The following is a 23,217-nucleotide window of genomic DNA, read 5'->3' as shown; positions in this document are numbered from 1 at the left end:
AGAGAATTAGCCAGGCATGGTGGTGTGCACCTGTAGTTGCAGCTACTTGAGAGGCTGAGGTGGGAGGATGGCTCGAGCCTGGGAGGTGGAGGTTGCAGTGAACTGTGATTGCGCCCCTGCAGTCCAGCCTGGGTGATAGAGCCAGACCTTGTCTCTTGTCTCATTAAAGAAAAAAAAAATTAACTTGTTCTTAAAGTTTTAGTAAAAACAGGTTTTCATTGTATATCCCCTTAAGTTAGCAATTAGATATAATCTGAGCATTCTTCTTCTTCTTCTTCTTTTTTTTTTTTTTAATGAGACAAGAGTCTCGCTTTGTTGTCCAGGTGATCTTGGCTCACTGCAACCTCCACTTCCTGGGTTCCAGTGATTCTCCTGCCTCAGCCTCCCGAGTAGCTGGGATTACAGGCGCCTGTCACCATGGCCAGCTAATTTTTTTTTTATTTTTAGTAGAGATGGGGTTTCACCAGCTTGGCCAGGCTGGTCTTAAACTCCTGACCTCAGGTGAGCCACCCGCCTCGGCCTCCCAAAGTGCTGGGATTACAGGCATGAGCCACCGTGCCCGGCCTAATCTCAGCACTCTTAACCGTGTGACTTTGGGCGATTTTCTTAATCTCTCTGAGATTCAGGTTCCTCCTTCATACTGGAAATAATAACACTTACTTCAGAGGACTTTTGTATTATATCTGTAAAGGACATAGGGCAGTGTTTGGCTCAGTGGACTACTACTGTTCTTATTGTAATTACTAATTTTTTTTTTTTTTGAGATGGAGTCTTGCTGTGTCGCCCAGGCTGGAGTTCAGTGGCACGATCTCGGCTCACTGCAACCTGCGTCTCCTGAGTTCAAGCAATTCTCCTGCCTCAGCCTCTCAAGTAGCTGGGATTACAGGCGCATGCCAGCATGCCCGGCTTATTTTTCTATTTTTAGTAGAGATGGGGTTTCACTATGTTGGCCAGGCTGGTCTCAAACTCCTGGCCTCAAGTGATCCACCCGCCTTGGCCTCCCAAAGTGCTGGGATTACAGGCGTGAGCCACCACGCCAGCTCTTATTGTAATTACTGTTAATAATAGCTCCTCATACACTAGTGGTGAGAGAGAGGGCTCTGGCTATGTGATACTGGGTAAGCTCATTAACCTCTTAGAACCTCAGTGTCCACACCGTAAAAAGGGTATAATGATAGTACCTAGATCCTAGAGTGGACTTTATAAGGATTAAATGAGTTTATTCACGCAGAGTGCTTAGAACAGCACCTGGTAGGTACTTAGTAAACCTGAGCTGCGAATTTTCTTATGACATCTGTTTGCTAAGGCTGCTGCCACAGAGTGACATATGCTGAGTGGCTTAAATAACAGAAATTTATTGTCTCACTGTTCTGGAGGCTAGAAATCTAAGGGCAGAGGCATGCTTTCTCTGAAGCAACTGGGACAGGATCTGTTTCAAGCCTCTCTTCTAGCTTCTGGTGGCAGCATAACTCCAGTCCTTATGTAGAGTTCTCCCTGTGTGTATTTCTTTTGTTTTTTTAGACAGAGTCTTGCTCTGTTGCCCAGGCTGGAGTGCAGTGGCATAATATCGGTTCACTGCAACCTCTGCCTCTCAGGTTCAGGTGATTCTCCTTCCTTAGCCTCCTAAGTAGCTGGGATTACAGGCACGTGTCACCATGCCCAGGTAATTTTTTGTATTTTTTGTAGAAACAGGGTTTCACCATGTTGCCCAGGCCGGTCTTGAACTCCTGACCTCAGGTGATCTGCCTGCCTTGGCCTCCCAAAGTGCTGGGATTACAGGCATGAGCCACAGCACCCAGCCTAAATTTTGTATTTTTTGTAGAGACAGGGCTGCACCTTGTTGCCCAGGCTGGTCTCAAACTCCTGACCTTAAGTGATCTGCCCAGCTCAGCCTCCCAAAGTGCTGGGATTACAGGCGTGAGCCACTGCGCCCAGCCTCCCTGTGTGTATTTCTTTGTGTCCACAATTTCCCCTTTTTTATAAGGACACGTCATATTGGGATTAGAGTCCTCTCTGATGACCTCATTTTAACTTTATGACCTCTTTGAAGATCCTATCTCTTTTTTTTTTTTCAGAGTCTCTCTTTGTTGCCCAGGCTGGAGTACAGTGGGGTGATCTCAGCTCACTGCAACCTCCTCCTCCTAGGTTCAAGTGATTCTTCTGCCTTAGCCTTCCAAGTAGCTGGAGTTACAGGTGCTCGCCACCGTGCCTAGCTAATTTTTACATTTTTGGTAGAGATGGGGTTTCACCACATTGGCCAGGCTGGTCTCGAACTCCTGACCTCAAGTGGTCCACCCACCTCGGCCTCTTAAAGTGCTGAGATTGCAGGCGTGAGCCACCGCACCTGGTCTGAAGATCCCGTCTCTAAGATCACATTCTGAGGTACTGAATGTTAGGAATACTACATATCTCTTTTTTTTTTTTTTTTTTTTTTTTTTTGAGACAGGGTCTCCCTTTGTCATTCAGGCTGGAGTGCAGTGGCACTTGGATCACTGCAACCTCCAGCCCCCTAACCCCTGGGCTCAAGCAATCCTCCCACCTCAGCTTCCTGAGTAGCTGGGACTACAGGTGCACACTACCACATCTGGCTATTTTTAAATATTTTTAGTAGAGATGGGGTCTTGCCATGTTGCCCAGGCTGATATTGAACTCCTGAGCTCAAGCGATCCTGTGGCCTTGGCCTCCCAAAGTGCTAGGATTACAGGAATGCGCCACTGTGCCCAGGCCCCTGGAGTACTACATATCTCTTTTGGGGAACACAATTCAGCTCAGAACAGGTGTATATCATTTATCATGGGTACTAGACCCTCGACACCTACACATAGGAAATGAAAATTTTGGTGCAAATTGATAGCATGACTTAAAGAAGTAGATTATTTATTTAGCTTCTCATGTATTTATCTTTAACAAGATTTTTGTTTTATCTTTGAAACTTTTTTTTTTTTTTTTTTTTGAGCCGGAGTCTTGCTCTTTTGCCCAGGCTGGAGTGCAGTGGCGTGATCTCGGCTCACTGCAACCTCTGTCTCCTGTGTTCAAGCAATTCTCCTGCCTCAGTTTCCCCAGTAGCTGGGATTACAGGTGCCCGCCACCACATCTGGCTAATTTTTGTAGTTTTAGTAGAGATGGGCTTCACCATGTTGGCCAGGCTGGTCTCGAACTCCTGATCTCAGGTGATCCACCTGCCTCGGCCTCCCAAAGTGTGTGAGTCACCAAGTCTGGCCCATACTCTTGGTTTTCTTTGCAGACTTTTTTCCTCTTTTGCTCCTAAAAACATTAGTATTTGCCTTCCCTTGACCCTTCTTCCTCTCACCCTGTGCAGTTTATGAGGAATGCCTTAGATAAACTTGTGCCTCACTTGCCGTCTATATGCCGATGATTTGCAAATGTGTGTTTTTCCAGCTCTGACTAGTTTTCTGATCTCCAATCCCATATACACAGTTGCTTCCTGGACATCTCTACTTGGATGTCCTATGGGCATTTTATTTTATTTTTTTATTATTATTATTACTATTGAGACGGAGTCTCGCTCTATCCCCCAGGCTGGAGTGCAGTGGCACGGTCTTGGCTCACGGCAGCCTCTGCCTCCCAGGTTCCAGCGACTCTCTTGCCTCAGCCTCCGGGTAGCTGGGATTACAGGTGTGCGCCACCACGTCCGGCCAGTTTTGGTATTTTTAGTAGAGATGGGGTTTCACCATGTTGGCCAGGCTGGGCTCGAACTCCTGACCTCAGGTGATCCACCTGCCTCAGCCTCCCAAAGTGCTGGGATTACAGGCGTGAGCCACTGCATCTGGCCATCCTATGGGCATTTTAAAATGATCTTATCCACTTCCCCAGTCCAACCTCTTCCTATCTTCGTATCTTACTTAGTGAGCGGTAGTGTCACCCAGCCAGTCACTCAAATCAGGGATTTGAGAGGCCTCTGGGTTCCTTCTTGTGTCATTCTAGTCACCACATTCTTGAGATCCTAGCTCATAATATTTTCCTAGTCATCCTACTTCTCCTTTTTGAGTCCAGACCTTCATCGCCCTTTTGGCTGCATGACCTTCTGTTGTCTTGTAATCATTCTCCTTGACTGCTTTCTCTCTTCCAAGTCGCTGCCAACATGATCCTTGTAAAATGCGTGTTCAAGCGTATGATCATATCCCTCTTCCACCATGGCTCAACTAGCTTTGAAGGTAGAGTTGAAATGTTTTGCCAGATCATCTCTCCACTTCTTCCTGAGCATCCTGTACGCAGTAGTACAGATAGCTTGTGCCCAGTTCCTTCTGTGAACCCTGTTGTTCTTTGCCTCTGGGTCTTCACACAAGCAGTTACCTCTGCTTAAGATGGACTCTACCCTGTTCTGGAAACTTACTCCCCCTAGTCTTTAATAATAGTAGTGGCTGGTCCAAGTATATTGGTGTTTACTATTAATTGATCACAGCCAGTTACAGATTTCTTTGTTCCTTCTCCACTCCCACTGCTTCACTTGATTAGCCTTAAAACAAAATAACAGTAGTGATAATAGTAATAACAGTAGCTGACACTGAGTGCTTCCTCTGGACCCAGGTATTATCACTTTATGATCAGAGTTCATAAAGAAATACAAATGACCAAGAAGCATATGAGAAACATTTTTATTCTGATAAATAATCAAAGGAATGCAGATTAAATGACATACTATTTTTTACCTATCAGATTTGCAGTTGACTGTGCTGTCAAAGGTGGTAAGGGGACAATCTCTGAAACTGTTAGTGTGTGTGCATGTGAGTGTGCATATGCAGACCTAGCACTTCTATTGTACTGATTGCTGGTTTGCTCCACTTTGAACCCAGCTAGTCTCTAGGTTCTTTGAGAGTGAGGACTTGCTCTTGTCTTTTATCCTCACTGCTTGCTGTTTTTGTTTCTTTTTTTTTTTTGAGACGGAATTTCGCTCTTTGTTGCCCAGGCTGGAGCGCAATGGCGCGATCTCGGCTCACTGCAACCTCTGCCTCCCAGGTTGAAGTGATTCTCCTGCCTCAGCCTCCCAAATAGCTGGGATTACAGGTGCCTGCCACCACGCCCAGCTAATTTTTGTATTTTTAGTAGAGACAGGGTGTCACCATGTTGGTCAGGCTGGTCGTGAACTCCTGACCTCAGGTGATCCACCCCCCTCAGCCTCCCAAAGTGCTGGCATTACAGGCGTGAGCCACCATACCCGGCCATCACTGCTTGCTCTTGATGGCACTTAGTAAATGAGTGTTAAAGACTGTATTGCTGGACTTGGGACATGCATCTTTAGGAGGGTATCAGTGGAAAAGCTGAGAGTCACATGCATTTGCCAGTCTTGGCCTTACTCTTTGGATCTATTGGTCCCAGTCAGATAAGTGCAAGCAACTTTGGAATAAGGATTGCCAAGAATTAAGATTTTTAATACTCTTTCTTTGAATGCTAAAGGGCAAAAGTGTTTTTGTTGTTTTTGCTTTTGGAAAAAGAGAACTAGTTTGCTGACCACCCAGTGTCATTTGGTAATTTAGAGTGTTTTCACATAGTTAAAGTATAGGGAAATGAATATTTAGGCCTGTGATGTTTATATATGCCAGGTAGTATATTTGGCAGGGAATTGATTTTTAGAATTGTTTGTGACATTAGTTCTTGCATATTAGTTTTTTTTTTTTTTTAGATGGAGTCTCACTCTGTTGCCCAGGCTGGAGTGCAGTGGCGCAGTCTCGGCTCACTGCAACCTCCACCTCCCGGGTTCAAGCAATCCTCGTTCCTCAGCCTCCTGAGTATCTGGGACTACAGGCATGTGCCACCACACCCGGCTGATTGTTATATTTTTAGTAGAGACAGGGTTTCACCATGTTGGCCAGGCTGGTCTTGAACTCCTGACCTCAGGTGATCCACCCACCTCGGCCTCCACAAAGTACTGGGATTACAGGTGTGAGCCACTGCACCCCGCCTAGTTCCTGCACATTAGAAAACGTTTGGGCCGGGCACGGTGGCTCACGCCTGTAATCCCAGCACTTTGGGAGGCCAAGGCGGGCCCATCACAAGGTCAGGAGATCAAGACCATCCTGGCTAACATGGTGAAACCCCGTCTCTACTAAAAAAAAAAAAAAAAAAAAAAAAAATTAGCCGGGCGTGGTGTTGGGTGCCTGTAGTCCCAGCTACTCGGGAGGCTGTGGCAGGAGAATGGTGTGAACCTGGCAGGCGGAGCTTGCAGTGAGCTGAGATCACGCCACTGCTCTCCAGCCTGGGCCACAGAGCGAGACTCTGTCTCAAACAACGACAACAACAACAACAACAACAAAAAACAAATAAAACGCTTGTCCCCCTTGCCTTCTCCATCACAGCTCTGTTAAGTATGAGTTTAGATACACAGTATTTTCTTTTTTATTACCGTGTATAATTTGTATTTGTAGCAGCAGCCCAGAAGACAGGCAAGCGTATGGTTCTAGCTCACTTTTTTTTACTGGGCACTTGATGGTGGTGGTAATTTATTGGTCAGCAGGGGGAGCTGCAGTTGCTGATATTTAAATGATTCCATCTCAACTGGTTTTCCACAGAAAGTTTGTCGGCCAAGAGAAAGAAAAGTTTTGCTGGCAAAGAACATGATCAGAGTTCATAAGGAAGAAATACAAATGACCAAGAAGCATATGAGAAACATTTTTATCCTGATAAGTAATCAAAGGAATGCAGATTAAATGACATACTCTTTTTTTAACCTATCAGATTTACAGTTGACTGTGCTGTCGAAGGTGGTGAGGGGACAATCTCTGAAACTGCTAGTGGAGTGTGCATTGGGCCTAGTTTTTTTGAAAGATATTTTGGCAACATATATTGGCAAAATTAAAAACGTTCTTTAATTCAGTAATTGCACATCTAGGAATTTATCCTAAGGGGGAAAAATTAAGATATATAGAAAGATTCGTGAACAAAGGTGTTCATTGTAACATTATTCATATTAGTGAGAATTGAGAATAAACCTAAATGAGCAGCAAGATTTATAGGAAAATAAATCATGGTATATTTAAGGATGGACATTTACAACCATGGAATAGTATTTGAAAGAATTTTTCTGGCCGGGTGCGGTGGCTCATGCCCGTAATTCCAGCACTTCAGGAGGCCGAGGCGGGCGGATTATGAGGTCAGGAGATCGAGACCATCCTGGCCAACATGGTGAAACCCCATCTCTACTAAAAATACAAAAATTAGCTGGGCGTGGTGGCATGTGCCTAAAATCCCAGCTACTCAGGAGGCTGAGGCAGGAGAATTGCTTGGACCAGGGAGTTGGAGGTTGCAGTGAGCTGAGATGGTGCCACTGCACTCCAGCCTGGTGACAGAGCAAGTCTCTGTCTAAAAAAAAAAAAAAAGAATTTTTAATGTCTTAGGATGTTGAGTAAAAGATAAATGAAAAATTCAGGGTGCAGAGCTATATAAGGAGCATTCTAAGTGTATAAAGATAAGGAATGTATATATGTTCTAGTATAATATGTATGTATATATTACACACACGTACATACTGAGGTAAAAGAGTGGAAGGAAGTCTATACCAACCAGCCTCCTTGAGTCTGTCTGTCAGGGGTCCATCCAACCAATTGTTCTCTCTAAATTGGCACCAAGTGATGTTTTCAGGTGAAACATTGTTATCTGTTAAGATGTTAACCTCAGAAATTTAGGGCCTCACGTCTGATAGCACTTCTATCCTGTAGGACCTGAATGGACCTAATATACATACATTTATCCAAGCACTTGAATCTATTTTTAACTTGTAGATTGTGGTAACACAATCCACAAGTTTCTTTTATCTGTTATAGAAAGAAATACTTTTCAAGCATAAAAGGTGAATAAATTAGTATTTACCATATTGATATGTTTTCTGATTTTGATCACATTGCCCCTTTGCTTTCATGTTTCTCAACTGAAGATGCTTGACTTTTTAATTTAATCTCCAGTGAAACCTCCTTCCAGGATCTTTGTCAGCATTGCTTTCCCTTTCTGGATTTATGATAACTACTCAGAACTGCATTTTAGTTATAACTACACTGTGATTTGGTAGAAGGATAAGAAAATATGTTCCATTTACAGCAAGCTTGTCCGACCCATGGCCCACAGGCTACATGCGGCCCAGGACAGCTTTGAATGTGGCCCAACACAAATCTGTAAACTTTCTTAAAACATTATGAGATTTCTTTTAAGATTTTCTTTTTTAGCTCGTCAGCTATTGTTACTTTAGTGTATTTTATGTGTGGCCCAAGACAGCTCTTCTTCCGGTGTGGCTCAGGGAAGCCAAACGATTGGGCACCCTTGATTTACAGTTTTTTCCTAATAGGATTTGGTCCTCCCTCCCTCCCTTTTCTTTTTCTTTCTTTCCTTTTTTTTTTTTTTTGCATAGAACATCACATTGTCTTTAGGGAATATTCTATAATTATTCAAAAATTCCTTTTTTGACTTGAAGGCATGAGTCTTTTAAGTATAGCTTAGATTTTTTTTCCTGTAAATGCCTTACTTTTCATTTGTCCGTGCTGTAACATACCTGCCATTTCCTCGCATGTAATTTTTTAACTCTCATATCTCAGTGGGCTCTTAGAGGTAATCCAAGGTAAGAACCACCTTTTTAGTTAGGTCTGATGGTTAGAAAGCTTGAGTTGAAGCGTGCCCTTCTGGAATTGCCACTTTGGGCCCAATTTTGTCTACACAGGAACTGCTTAGAGCAAGTCTGGTTTGTCTTCTGCTAGATAACCCTTCACATATTTAGACAGCTTTTATACTTGCCAAAGCATTCTCTAAGCTGAATATAAATCTTAGTTTTTGCAAATGTTTCTCATTTAATATATTTAGAAACCCTTTCCATCACTCCGTTCCCTTATTTTTCCAACTCGTGTGGTATTTCATTATTAGGAATCTCATCATCCCATCTGCAAAATGGGGAATTCTCTGTATATTTTTTGTACAATATATTAAAATGTTAAATATAGCATTTCTAAAAAAATTTTCAATCTTCTGTTTTTACTTCTTCATTTGGGGAAGTACCTCAGCATCTACCTATAATTTTCTGTGTCTCAGTTATGTCCAGTCTACAGTAAATGTTCTCATCCTGTGGCCACTCAGGTCTTTAAAAAAAAACTTTAATTTAGAATCTTATCAAGAGTTTTGTGAAAGCTCACATAAATTATATTCACATATTTATTTTCTTTTCTTTCTTTTTTTTTTTTTTTTGAGACAGAGTCTCACTCTGTTGCCCAGGCTGGAGTGTAGTGGTGCAATCTCGGCTCACTACAACCTCCGCCTCCCGGGTTCAAGCATTTCTCCTGCCTCAGCCTCCCGAGTAGCTATGACTACAGGTGCTCACCACCACACCCAGCTAATTTTTGTATTTTTAGTAGAGTTGGGGTTTCACCATGTTGGCTAGGATGGTCTCGATCTCCTGACCTCATGATCCACCCGCCTCAGCCTCCCACAGTGCTGGGATTACAGGCATGAGCCACTGTCACCCAGCCACACATATTTATTTTCTCAGAGAATTTGGGTGAACTGGTGTGGTGTGATTTCCACTTTTAGAATCCATGTTGTCTTTTCCTCAGAAGGTTATTCATGCCGATATGTCTTCTGAGCCCATCTTTATTAGAGATTTGCTAGTTTGGGCAGTTTGAAGTTGCAGCCTACTTGAGTAGATGGAAGTTACTTTGATGACAGCATTTTTTTGTTCGTTTTGGTTCAGCACATACTTATTGAGTACCTAATATGCCAGAAGTTGAGCAAGGAAAATATTGATAAAGGAAAAGTGGATTCTATCCTCCTGGCATTTAGAGAAGGTCACTCATATGACCGTCAGCTAATATGTTCTGTCCTGCAGTTTAATAATTTATACTTAAATGCCTTTAAAACACAGAGAAGGGGCTGGTCGTGGTGGCTCACACCTGAAATCCCAGCACTTTGGGAGGCCGAGTTGGGTGGATCACTTGAGGTCAGGAGTTTGAGAACAGCCTGGGTAACATAGTGAAACCCTGTCTCTACTAAAAATACAAAAATCAGCCAAATGTGGTGGCACATGCCTGTAATCCCAGCTACCTGGGAGGCTGAGGTGGGAGAATGGCTTGAACCTGGGAGACAGAGGTTGCAGTGAGTCGAGATGGTGCCACTGCACTCCAGCCTGGGCAACAGAGTGAGACTCTGTCTCAAAAAAACAACAACAAAAAACCCATAGAGACTATTTTGGGTCTTCATGACTACCTGACATCTGACATATCAGTTTGAGGAATTTAGTATATTTAATGATGCATTTGATTCACTATTAGAGATTTGTATGCTTATTAAGAGTAATTTAGATAGCTTTTCCCCTCTACCTTCCCCAGTAAATATTGAAGCAAATAAGAATTATATAATATCAGCTGTCTTGCTTTTTATCAATCCCACTTATCAAGTGACCCATCCAGTTTTATTTGGCATCGAGCTTTTTATATATTTAAACTGTCTCTTAGGTGACTTTGCATTTTCTTTTTTTTTTTGAGATGGAGTTTTGCTCTTGTCACTCAGGCTGGAGTGCAATGGCGCAGTCTTGGCTCACTGCAACCTCCGACTCCCGGGTTCAAGCAATTCTCCTGCCTCAGCCTCCCAAGCAGCTGAGACTGCAGGCATGCGCCATCACGCCTGGCTAATTTCTGTAGTTTTTGGTTTTTTTTTAGTTGAGATAGGATTTCACCATGTTGGCCAGGCTGGTCTCGAACTCCTGACCTCAAATGATCCGCCCCACTCGGCCTCCCAAAGTGCTGGGATTACAGGCGTGAGCCACTGCGCCCGGCCTGCATCATTTTGTTGTAAGGTTTTTTTTTTTTCTTCGAGACGGAGTCTTGCTGTATCGCCCAGGCTGGAGTGCAGTTGCAGGATCTCGGCTTCCTGCAACCTCCGCCTCAAGGTTCCTGCACCCTCCGTCTCCGGTGGGCTGAGCTGAGGTGGGACAGACTGACGTGGAGAGGAAGGGAAGCCGCCTGGCCTGAAGATCCTGTCTCTAAGATCACGTTCTGAGGTGCTGAATATTAGGAGTACTACATATCTTTTTTTTTTTTTTTTTTTTTGAGACAGGGTCTCACTCTGTCACCCAGGCTGGAGTGCAGTGGCACTTGGATCACTGCAACCTCCAGCCCCCTAAACCCCAGGCTCAAGCAATCCTCCCGTCTCAGCTTCCCGGGTACCTGGGACTACAGGTGTGCACTACCACACCTGGCTATTTTTTTATATTTTTAGTAGAGACGGGGTCTTGCCATGTTGCCCAGGCTGATATTGAATTCCTGAGCTCAAGCGATGCTGTGGCCTTGACCTTCCAAAGTGCTGGGATTACAGGCATGTGCCACTGTGCCCAGCCCCTTGGAGTACTATATATCTCTTTTGGGGAACAAAAGTCAGCCCAGAACAGGTGTATGTCATTTATCATGGGTACAAGACCCTCAACACCTACACATAGGAAATGAAAATTTTGGTGCAAATTGATAGCATGACTTAAAGAAGTAGATTATTTCTTTAGCATCTCGTGTATTTATCTTTAACAAGATTTTTGTTTTATCTTTGAAACTTTTTTTTTTTTTTGAGACGGACTTTTGCTCTTTCACCCAGGTTGGAGTGCAGTGGTGTGATCTCGGCTCACTGTAACCTCCGCCTCCTAGGTCCAAGTGATTCTCCTGCCTCAGCTTCCCCAGTAGCTGGTATTACAGGCGCCTACCATCACACCTGGCTAATTTTTGCCTTTTTAGTAGAGACGGGGTTTCACCATGTTGGCCAGGCTGGTCTCAAACTCTTGACATCAGGTGATCCACCCGCCTCAGCCTCCCAAAGTGCTGGGATTAAAGGCATGAGCCACTGTACCTGGCCTTTTTGTATTTTTTGTAGAGATGGGGTTTTACCATGTTGCCCAGGCTGGTCTCAAACTCCTGAGCTCAAGCAGTCCCCGCACCTTGGCCTCCCAAAGTGTTGGGATTACAGGCCTCATCTCCTGTGCTCAACCTGATGAGATCTTTTCATGTGCTTATTGGCCATTCATATATCTTCTTTGGAGAAATGTCTATTTAAATTCTCTGCACATTTTAATTTTATTTTTATACACCTATTGTTTTTTAGGCTAGGTCTTGCTCTGTCACTCTGGCTAGAGTGCAGTGGCCAATCGTAGTTTTCTTTTCTTTTTTTTTTTTTCTGAGATGGAGTCTTGCTCTGTCACCCAGGCTGGAGTTCAGTGGCACTATCTTGGCTCACTGCAATCTCTGCCTCCTGGGTTCAAGTGATTCTCTGCCTCAGCCTCCCAAGTAGCTGGGATTAGAGGCACCTACCACCACGCCCAGCTAATTTTTGTATTTTTAGTAGAGATGGGGTTTCACCATCTTGGCCAGGTTGGTCTTGAACTCCTGACCTCATGATCCACCCGCCTTGGCCTCCCAAAGTGCTAGGATTACAGGCGTGAGCCACCGCACCCGGCCCAATCATAGCTTCTGGAACCTCAAACTCTTGGACTCAAGGGTTCCTTCTGCCTCAAGCTCCTGAGTAGCTAGGACTACAGGTGTGTGCCACCATGCCTGGCTAATTGGTTTTTTTTATTATTATTATTAATTTATTTTGTAGAGACAGGGTCTTGCTATATTGCTCTGGCAGGTCTCAAAATCCTTGCCTCAAGGGATCCTCTCCTTCTGGTGTGAGCCACCATGCTCAGCCTTTGCCCATTTTAAAATTGGATTCTCTTTTTATTGTTGAGTTGTAAGAGTTCTTTAAATATACTAGATACAAATCCCTTGTGAGATACATGATTTGCAAATATTTTCTCCCATCTATGGGTTGTGTTTTCAATTTCTTGATGGTGTCCTTTAATGTACAAAATGTTATAATTCTGATGAAGCCAAATTTACTTGTTTTTTCCTTTGTTGCATGTGGTTTTGATGTCAGGCCACCAAATGAAATGAAGATTAGCTTTGTTTTCTTCTAGGAATTTTATTGTTTTAGCTGTTACATTTAGGTCTATAATCCATGTTTAAATTTAATTAGAATTAATTTTTGTGTATGGTGTGAGATATAGTGGTCCAGCTTCATTCTACTGCATGTGAATATTCAGTTGTCCCAGCATGGTTTGTTGAAAAGACCATTGTTTGTTTCTTCTAGAGATGGCGTTCTTGCTTTGTTGCCCTGGCTAGTCTCAAACTCCTGGCCTCAAGCAATCCTCCTGTCTCAGCCTCCCCAAATGCTGGGATTACAGGTGTCAGCTACAGCACTTGGCTTAAAAAGACCATTCTTTCCTCCACTGAATTGTCTTGGCATTTTTGTCAAAAAATCAATTGACTGTCAGTGTAAAGGTTTATTTCTGAACCCACACTTATATTCTATTGATCTGTATGTTTATCCTTATGCCACTACCACACTGTCTTGATTTCCATAGCTTTGAATTATGTTTTCAAATCAGGAAGTGTGAGTCCCCCAACTTTGTTTTTCCTATTCAAATTTCTTTTGGGTATGCAGGGATCACATTGATTCTGTAGATCAATTTAGGGAATATTGCCATTTTAACAGAGTTATATCTTCTGATCCATTCTCATCCATGAACATGGGATGTCTTTCCTTTTTTTTTGGGGGGGACACAGTCTTGTTCTGTCATCCAGGCTGCAGTGAAGTACAGTAATGCAATCATGGCTCACTGCAGCTGTAACCTACTAGGCTCAAGTGATCTTCCCTCCTCAGCCCCCCAAGCAGCTAGGATTACAGGTGCATGCCACCACATCTAGCTCATTTTTGTATTTTTGTAGAGATGAGTTCTTGCCATGTTGCCTAGTCTGATCCTGAACTGCGCTCAAGCAGCCCACCCACTTCAGTCTACCAAAGTGCTGGGATTACAGGTGTGAGCCATCACACCTGGCCTTTCCATTTAGTTAGGATTTCTTTAACTTCTTTTGCAATTTTTATATATCTCAGAGTATAAGATTGTCACTGCTTTTGTTAAATTTATTTCTAAGTCTTTTTTTTTTTTTTTTTGAGACAGTGTCTCATTCTGTCACCCAGGCTAAAGTGCAGTGGTGCGATCTTGGCTCATTGCAACCTCTGCCTCCTGGGTTCAAGTGATTCCACTGCCTCAGCCTCCTGAGTAGCTGGGATTACAGGCACCTGCCACCACACCCAACTAATTTTTGTATTTTAGTAGAGACGGGGTTTCACCACGTTGGCTAGGCTAGTCTTGAACTCCTGACCTCAAGTGATCTGCCTGCCTCGGCCTCCTAAAGTGCTGGGATTACAGATGTGAGCCATCGTGCTTGGCTTTCTAAGTCTTTTTTTTTTTGGGGGGGATGCTATTGTAAGTGGAATTTTTAAAAACTTTTCATGTTCAGATTGCTTATTGCTTGTGTATAGAAATACGATTACTACTTGTATATTGAGCTTGTATCCTGTAACTGTGTTGGATGTGTTTATTGGCTCTAATAGTTTATTTGTGGGATTTTCTTAGGATTTTCTATATACAAGATTATATCATCTGCAAATAAAGGTAGTTTTCCTTCTTTTTTTTAAGCCTGAGTGATTTTTATTTCTTTTTCTTGCCTATTTGCCCTGGCCATAACCTTCAGTGCAGTGTTAAACAGAGTGGTAAGAGTGGATATCCTTGTTTTGTTCTTGACCTGAGGGAGAAAGCATTCAGGCTTTCTCCATTAAGTATGATTTTAGCTATGGGGTTTTTGTAGGTATTCTTTTTTTCCCCCATAGGTATTTTTTATTAGATTGAAGATGTTTTCTTCAATTTCTACTTTGTTGAGTGTTTTTATCATGAAAGCATGTTGGATTTTGTTAAGTGCTTTTTCTGCATCTATTCAAATGATCATGTGGTTTGTATCCTTTATTAATATGGTGTATTACATTAATTGATTTTCAGAAGTTAAGCCAACCTTGAATCCCTGGGATTAAGTCATACTTAGCAATGGTGTATAAGCCTTTTTATATGTTGCTGGATTCATTTTGCTTTGTTGAGGACTTTTACATCTGTATTCATAAGATATGTTGGTCTGTAGTTGTCTTGTGATATCTGTGTCTGGTTTTGGCATCAGAGTAATAATGGCTTTATTGAATGAGTTGAGATGTGTTCTTGGTTTCATCTTGGACTAATTTTGGTTGAACTTTGAACATTCATTTAGCAATTGTAAATTCTAATTGCCTAATTACTGAATGAAGATAATAATTAAAGATATAACTGTTTGTTTTTTTGAGATAGAGTCTTGCTCTGTTACCCAGGCTGGAGTGCAGTGGTGTCATCTCTGCTCACTGCAACCTCCACTTCCCAGGTTCAAATGATTCTTATGCCTCAGCTTCCCAAGTAGCTAGGATTACAGGCCCCTGCCACCACACTCAGCTAATTTTTGTTTTTAGTAGAGACTAAAGATACAAAAATTTTATCATGTTGGCCAGGCTGGTCTCGAACTCCTGACCTCAAGTGATCTTCCCAACTTGGCCTCCTCAAGTGCTGGGATTACAGGTGTGAGCCACCACACCTGGCCTTTTTGTTTATGTTTGTTTTAGAGATAGGGTCTTCCTATGTTGCCTAGGCTGGAGTACAGTGGCCTATGGTTTCAAGCACTCCTCCTGCCTCAGCCTCCCAAGTAGCTGGGACTAGAGGCACATGGCACACCCAGCTTGGTTGCCTTCCCCCCGCTCCCCCACCCGTGAGACAGGGTCTTGCTATTTGTCCAGACTAGTCTAGAACTCCTAGGCTCAAGTAGTCTCTCCACCTCAGCCTCCCAAGTAGCTAGGATTACAGGCACATGCCACCACACTTGGTAGTCAACTGTTTAAAAAACATCTATTATTTAACATTCAGGGTAGAGGTTCCAAGTATAGAACTTTAGATCCTTACTGCCTGCTTGGTTCCCTGGATTTTTTCTCCTAGTTTTATTTGGGATACTTACTTTGTTACTTCATTTTGGTTATGCCATAAATAACACCCAATTTTAGCATTCCTGGGATGATTTAGGCAAGCTTCAGAAAAGAGTCCAGAAGCAAATGGAATTGGAAGCATAAAGCCACTAAAATTTTTTCATTGTTCTCTGATCATTTTTTAGCTTTGGATTTTTTGATCATTTAACGTATCAATGAGTAGAAAGGATTTTTCTTGACTACCACATAGCTTATAAAGTGACCGAGTATTCTTTCCTTAGAGATTCTACAGTGTTTAACATTCACTGGTACTCAGTATGTTTATGAATGAATATATATTAATGGTAGGGCTTTTATAGGGTCTTATTTTACTGAAAATTGAAGATAATCATTCACATTTGGATTACAAGTGTTTGTGTTATGTTATAAACATTTAATGCCCTAGCCCAAATATTAACAAGCATGGTCATATTTTGGTATTGCCACGGTAGGTATTCTGGGAAGTGTGAGTAGTTGTTTTTTCCTACCCTCTGTGCTGAAGGATTTCTTTCTTTTTTTTTGAGACGGAGTCTGCTCTGTCGTTCAGGCTGGAGTGCAGTGGCGCGATCTCAGCTCACTGACACTGCAACCTCTACCTCCCGCCGGGTTCAAGCAATTCTCCTGCTTCAGCCTCCCGAGTAGCTGGGACTACAGGCGCATGCCACCACGCCTGGCTAATTTTTTGTGTTTTAGTAGAGACGGGTTTTCACCATGTTGCCCAGGCTGGTCTCGGACTCCTGAGTTCTAGCAAACCACTGGCCTCGGCCTCCCAAAGTGCTAGTATTAGAGATGTGAGCCACCATGTCTGGCCTGAAGGACTTCTTATACCAAAGAAGATACAGTTTCATTTAACTATTTTATTTTATTTTTTCTGATGCTGGTTAAAGTTGGTTCATTTGGGACACATTTCATTAGATAAAATTGTGTCTAAATGTGATTGTGAGAATTTGGAATATGGTGGAAAATATTGAATATTATATTCTATAATTTTTGTCAGTCTAATTCAGAAACAAAAAAGATTGCAGTTGAGAAAATCATACATGATTTCTTTGTAAATGAGTTACAGAGATAAGACAGGACCTTTAGCATTTCCTGAATTCCAGTCATGTTCTCGGTAACTTATGGTCTCTTTTATAATATTGGACCCATGACAATTTATACGTTAGATTTCAGGTTTTATCTTCTGCCTGGAAGGATTACATTCAGGGGTTTTAGCCATGCATATTTATCTATAAATGGTCTAAACCAGTACCTCTTTATCTTTCCTTAAAGTACTTTTCAGGGTCTAGGGCTGTTTGGAGCAGTTTGTTACAAGCAGGACATATCTCTCTGAGGACTCCTTTTCTATCTTGAAACAGTGAGAATTTTGCCTTTTGCTCTGTATACATTGAATATCCCTTATCCGAAATGCTTGGGACCAGAAGTTTTTTGGATTTCAGATTTTTCAGATTTTGGGATGTTTGCATGTACATAATGTACTATCTTGGAGATGGGATCCAAATCTAAACATGAAATTCTATGTTTCATATACACATTATGCACATAGCCTGAAGATAATTTCTTTTTTTTACCTTTTTCTTTAAGAGATGACGTCTCATACTGTTGCCCAGGCTGGAGTGCAGTAATGTGATCCTAGCTCACAGCAGCCTAGAACTCCTGGGCTCAAGTCATTCTCCTGCCTCAGCCTCCCAGGTAGCTGGTACTAACTGGTACAGATGCACGGTGCCAAGCCCAGCTAATTTTTTTGTTTGTTTGAGATGGGGTCTGATTCTTTTACCCAGGTTGGAGTGCAGTAGCGCCATCTCTGCTCACTGTAGCCTCCACCTTCCAGGCTCAAGTGATTCTCCCACCTTGGCTTCTTGTGTAGCTGGGACCACAGGTGCATGCCACCATGCCTGGCTAATTTTTTGTGTTTTTGGTAGAGACAGGTTTTGCTACATTGCCCAGGCTGGTCTTGAACTCCAGAGCTCAAGTGATTCACCTGCCATGGCTTTCCAGTGTTGGGATTACAGGCCTGAGCCACTGCACCTGGACTTAATTTTTTTTTTTTTTTCCAGAGATAGGGTCTCACTATGTTGCCCAGGCTGGTTTTGAACTCCAGGGCTCAAATGATCCTCCCATCTTGGTCTCCCAAAGTGTTAGGATTACAGGCATGAGCTACCACAACCGACCAGTTTTATACAAAATTTAAAATAATTTTGTTCTTGAAATAAACAGTGTTTCTGATGGTTCAGAGAACCATCAGAAGCAAAGGTGTCACGTGTGGAATTTTCCATTTGAGGTGTCATGTTGGCACTCAAAAAGTTTCAGATTTTGGAGGGTTTTGAATTTTCAGATTAGGGATGGTCAACCTGTAATATATTTGTGTTTATTTTAACAAAAGTACATCTGATTTTACTATAATCCTTGATTAAATTGATACTCCAAAAAAGTTGCTCCTGCATATATTCAGTGGCTTTGGTTACTCCCCGTTTGTAGCTGTATGTTCCTGAGTGTACATAGAAACAAGTTCAAGAATCCAAGAATTAGTGGGTTAAAAATAATGTTCTAGGCTGGGCGTGGTGGCTCACGCCTGTAATCCCAGTACTTTGGGAGGCTGAGATGGGCGGATCACCTGAGGTCAGGATTTTGAGACCAGCCTGACCAACATGGCGAAACCCCGTCTCTACTAAAAATACAAAGATTAGCCGGGCATGGTGGTACGCGCCTGTAGTCCCACCTACTTGGGCAGCTGAGGTAGGAGAATCGCTTGAACCCAGGAGGTGGAGGTTGCGGTGAGCCCAGATTTTGCCATGCACTCCAGCCTGGCAGCCTGGGCAGCAGAGTGAGACTGTGTCTCAAAAAAAAAAAAGTAATTCCCTTTCCAAGAATGGTATGCTGCTTCATTGGAGGAAACAGGTCTGCCATCTTCCAAAGTCCCTAGGTTTGCCATGCCATCAGAACAAGATTTTACAAGTTGCATCATAACTTAGAATCAGCAACTGACGTAAAAAAAAAATATATATTATATATATATAAAATATATATAATATATATAAAATATATATATAATATATATAAAATATATATATAATATATATAAAATATATATATAATATATATAAAATATATATATAATATATATAAAATATATATATAATATATATAAAATATATATATAATATATATAAAATATATATATAATATATATAAAATATATATATAATATATATAAAATATATATAATATATATAAAATATATATAATATATGAATATATATGAATATATATATAAATATATAAATATATATGAATATATATATAAATATATATAAATATATATAAATATATATATATTAATATATATTAATATATATAAATATATATAAATATATATATATTAATATATATAAATATATATATAAATATATATAAATATATATAAATATATATATAAATATATATAATATATATGAATATATATATAAATATATATAAATATATATATAAATATATATAATATATATGAATATATATATAAATATATATATAAATATATATAATATATATGAATATATATATAAATATATATATAAATATATATAAAATATATATAAAATATATATATAATATATATATATAAAATATATATATATATATTTTGAGACGGAGTTTCGCTCTGTCGCCCAGGCTGGAGTACAGTGGCGCAATCTCCGCTCGCTGCAAGCTCCGCCTCCCAGGTTCATGCCATTCTGCTGCCTCAGCCTCCCGAGTAGCTGGGACTACGGGTGCCCCCCACCATGCCCAGCTAATTTTTTGTATTTTAGTAGAGACGGAGTTTCACCATGTTGGCCAGGATGGTCTCGATCTCCGGATCTCGTGATCTGCCCACCTTGGCCTCCCAAAGTGCTGGGATTACAGGCATGAGCTACCGCACCCAGCCTGTAAAGACATTTTTTAAGGTGTGTTTTGCCTTGTACACCTGCTGCCTCCTTTTCTCTTTGAACATTTTTCCTTCTGACTCACTTTTGTCAGGCCCTCCACAACTTGGCTGCTCACAGCTGCCTTGGAGTTCTGCATATTTACCTTTATGTTTCCTTTGGAAAAGAACTCAGGTAGTTTCTTGGTACATTTTGGCCAAATTCTGACACTCAGCTTTATTATCTGATAAAAAGTTTGGGTCCTGCGTAGATTGCTTAATCTGCAAAATCAGTATATTAGAATACTCCTTCTATGTTTGGTCATTGAACGTTCAGGGTTAACCACACATTCTAGTTATTTGAGAATTTTAAAATATTCTAAAGTTAAAAACATTAGAATTAACTAAAATTCACCAAAATAATCAGGGTGTGTGTGTGTGTGTGTGTGTGTGTGTAAACTCATTGAGGAACTTTATTAAAATGTTCGTATAAAATCCTGCTTAAACTGCTTGCACTAGAAATGAGTGCTTGTAGCTGCTATTAAATCCACCACTGTGGAGAAGACCAACAGTCTTGGGTGTTAGATTTTAACAATAGCTGATGGCCTGAGAGAACCTGACTTGTTTCTTTCAGTGATATAAGTGTATTCAGCTGAGCTTTAATGTTGTCTTCTGAATTATCCTAAAGTAAATTATTTCTAGACTTACTAGTACATTTAGGTTTAACCTACAACAGTATTGTTCTCATTACTAACAGTTAAATTAGGAGGCTGCCTAATAATTAGTTTTGTGTGAATTATTGGGTCAGTTCTGTGGTGAGATGGCAAAATAATATCTTTATGTAAATCCTGCAGTTTGTATCAGTAGTATGAGGAGGAAAATATCTTGTTAGGTTGGATTGAAATGAAGGAATGCTATGCATTCTTGTAATACTTTGCCATTTATGAAATGCTTTTGTTTAATCTTACTGAAAGTTTGTTTCTACTGGATTCAGTCAGTACATAAAAATACTGTATGATATTTTGAATCAGTTAAGGCCTCCATTTAATGAAAAAAAATCTTGATTTCTGAGCTTTGTAGTCATTGTAATCAGTATGAGGATTTTCTTCTACCTGCATTTGGCTAAATCTTTATACTTGTGACACTGTGAAATAGGTAGTATGGTTTAGGTTTAATGCCTTTAGCATGTTTGCACATCCAGTTCACCAAGTGAGTAGCACTGGTGAATTAGAAGCGGGAAAAGTGAGAATTGAAGACTGAGAGACCCTGATTCCAGCTTTGACGCTTTGGCAATCTCTTAACTGGCTTCTTTCTGTTGGTCTCATTTTCACACTAATAAAATGTGGCGGCTGAACATATTCCTTCTACATCCTAAATTTTTTGACTTAAATTTCTTAACTTTGGTTTAGTTGACTCTGGCTTTCTATTTAATATTTAGCTGGTTAAATATTAATGTGAGAACATGCCTCAGTTTCAGCTTAAAGATGTTTCTTTTATAATTTTAATATGGGTTTTTACATAGGTTTATGTGTTCATTTCTGTGATATCTAGAATAAATTCTTGAGCTTAATAGGTACTCACTAGATTTTTGTTGAATTAAATGTATTTGAAGTATTTAATGTGGCATTCGATTTATGATTGTAAATAATCATTCTCAGAATATGTTTTTAGGGAGCTAAAAGTATTTTTATATATAGTGTTATCTAAGTTCATGAATGAAAACATTGTTTGCTAGAGTCTAGACACGGATTTTTTTTTTGAAACAGAGTCCCGCTCTGTCACTCAGGTTGGAGTGCAGTGGTGCGATCTTGGCTCACTGCATCCTCCACCTTGTGGGTTCAAGCGATTCTCCTGCCTCAGCCTCCCAAGTAGCTAGGACTATAGGCATGCGCCACAATGCCAGGCTAATTTTTGTATTTTTAGTTGAGACAGGGTTTCACCATGTTGCCCAGGCTGGTCTCAGACTCCAGGCCTCACGTGATCCACTTGCTTCGGTCTCCCAAAGTGCTAGAATTACAGGTGTGAGTCACCACATCCAGGCTTTTTTTTTTTTTTTTAAATTAAAGTAGGTCCAAGTCCTAAGTAGATAGGTGTTTGAAGTTTGAATTAGGAAAGAGGTGCTGATTTTTGCTTCACTCAGATTTTAACCTTTAAAGTTTAGAACTGTGGAAAATAGCTTCATTCACTAATAATAATAGTTAAACTTAAGAGGTAGGTGGTATTACTATCTCCGTTTTACAGAGCAGAATATGTACTTTGCCCAAAGTAACACAAAGAATAAGTGAGGGAGGCAGGATTAGAATCGGGCTACCTAGGTCCTGTGTGCTTAAGTACTACACTCTACCTTTTTCATTTATTCAGTCAGTTCTTATGATGTGTCTCTTTTGTGCCAGGCCCTGGGCTAGGTCCTAGGTAAGTAACCAAAAAAATGGGCCCCTGTGCTTTTGAAACTAAATGGCCTAGGCTTTAGGACTTGTCCTGAGTTAATATATAATAATTGCTTTTTCTTAAGTGCAAAAAAAGTTATTCATTGTCCTTTTGAGATTAGTTTGGACATACGAGGTACTGAATTTGTGAGATTATTCTGTTTAGGAATTTCTGGCTTGTTTAGAAGGTCTGTGGCAGGGAAGGTAGAGAGTGCCTTTTTGGAATACGTTTATTATCTATAGATGAGAGTTACAGATCTTAAATTAGAACAACCACAGTTCCTGCCTGCAAAGGCTTTCAGGCTGGCTTGAGGTGGCAAGACTGGTATATGAAAACAAACTCAGAGGAATTACAGAGAGCATTTAACCAAGGGTAATGTAGTGCCAACTCTGTACATTATTGGTTCTTTTTTTGAGACAGAGTCTCCTTCTGTCGCCTAGGCTGGAGTGCAGTGGTGTGATCTTGGCTCACTGCAACCTCTGCCTTCTGGGCTCAAGTGATTCTCATGCCTCAGCCTCCTGAGTAGCTGGAACTACAGGCGTGCACCACCATGCTTGGCTACTTTTTGTATTTTTAGTAGAGGCAGGGTTTCACCATGTTGGCCAGGCTGGTCTCGAATTCCTGGCCTCAGGTGATCTGCCTGCCTTGGCCTTCCGGAGTGCTGGGATTACAGGCATGAGCCACCACTCCCAGCCTACATTATTGTCAAGTGAAGTGAGTAGACGATAACAGTGGTGTGGTGGAATATAAGAGGATAACATGAGTTGTAGGTGGACTGGAGAGAGGAATTAACAAGGAATGGTGGTAATGAGGGATGGTCCTCTTTTTCTAGGTAGAGAGAACACAGACAAAGATGGATGGGTACAGAGCTGTGTGTAAGAGGGAATACCTTTTCCTTTTTTCTTTCTTTCCTTCCTCCCTTCCTTTCTTTTTCTTTTTTTGGAGACAGGGTGTTGCTCTGTTGCCCAGGCTGGTCTGCAGTGGCGTGATCATGGTTCACTGCAGCCTTG

General features: G+C 41.2%; 1 protein-coding gene across 12 annotated transcripts in view; it reads left to right on the top strand.

Annotated features, from left to right (window-relative positions):
* KANSL1 (KAT8 regulatory NSL complex subunit 1) overlaps positions 1–23,217 on the top strand; it is a 194,578-nt gene that overhangs the window by 6,126 nt on the left and 165,235 nt on the right. The gene's annotated exons all lie outside the window — the stretch shown is intronic.

This window comes from Gorilla gorilla, chromosome 4, assembly GCF_029281585.2.
Source record: "Gorilla gorilla gorilla isolate KB3781 chromosome 4, NHGRI_mGorGor1-v2.1_pri, whole genome shotgun sequence".
Lineage (NCBI taxonomy): Eukaryota > Metazoa > Chordata > Mammalia > Primates > Hominidae > Gorilla > Gorilla gorilla.
This window is presented reverse-complemented; position numbering and strand designations above follow the sequence as displayed.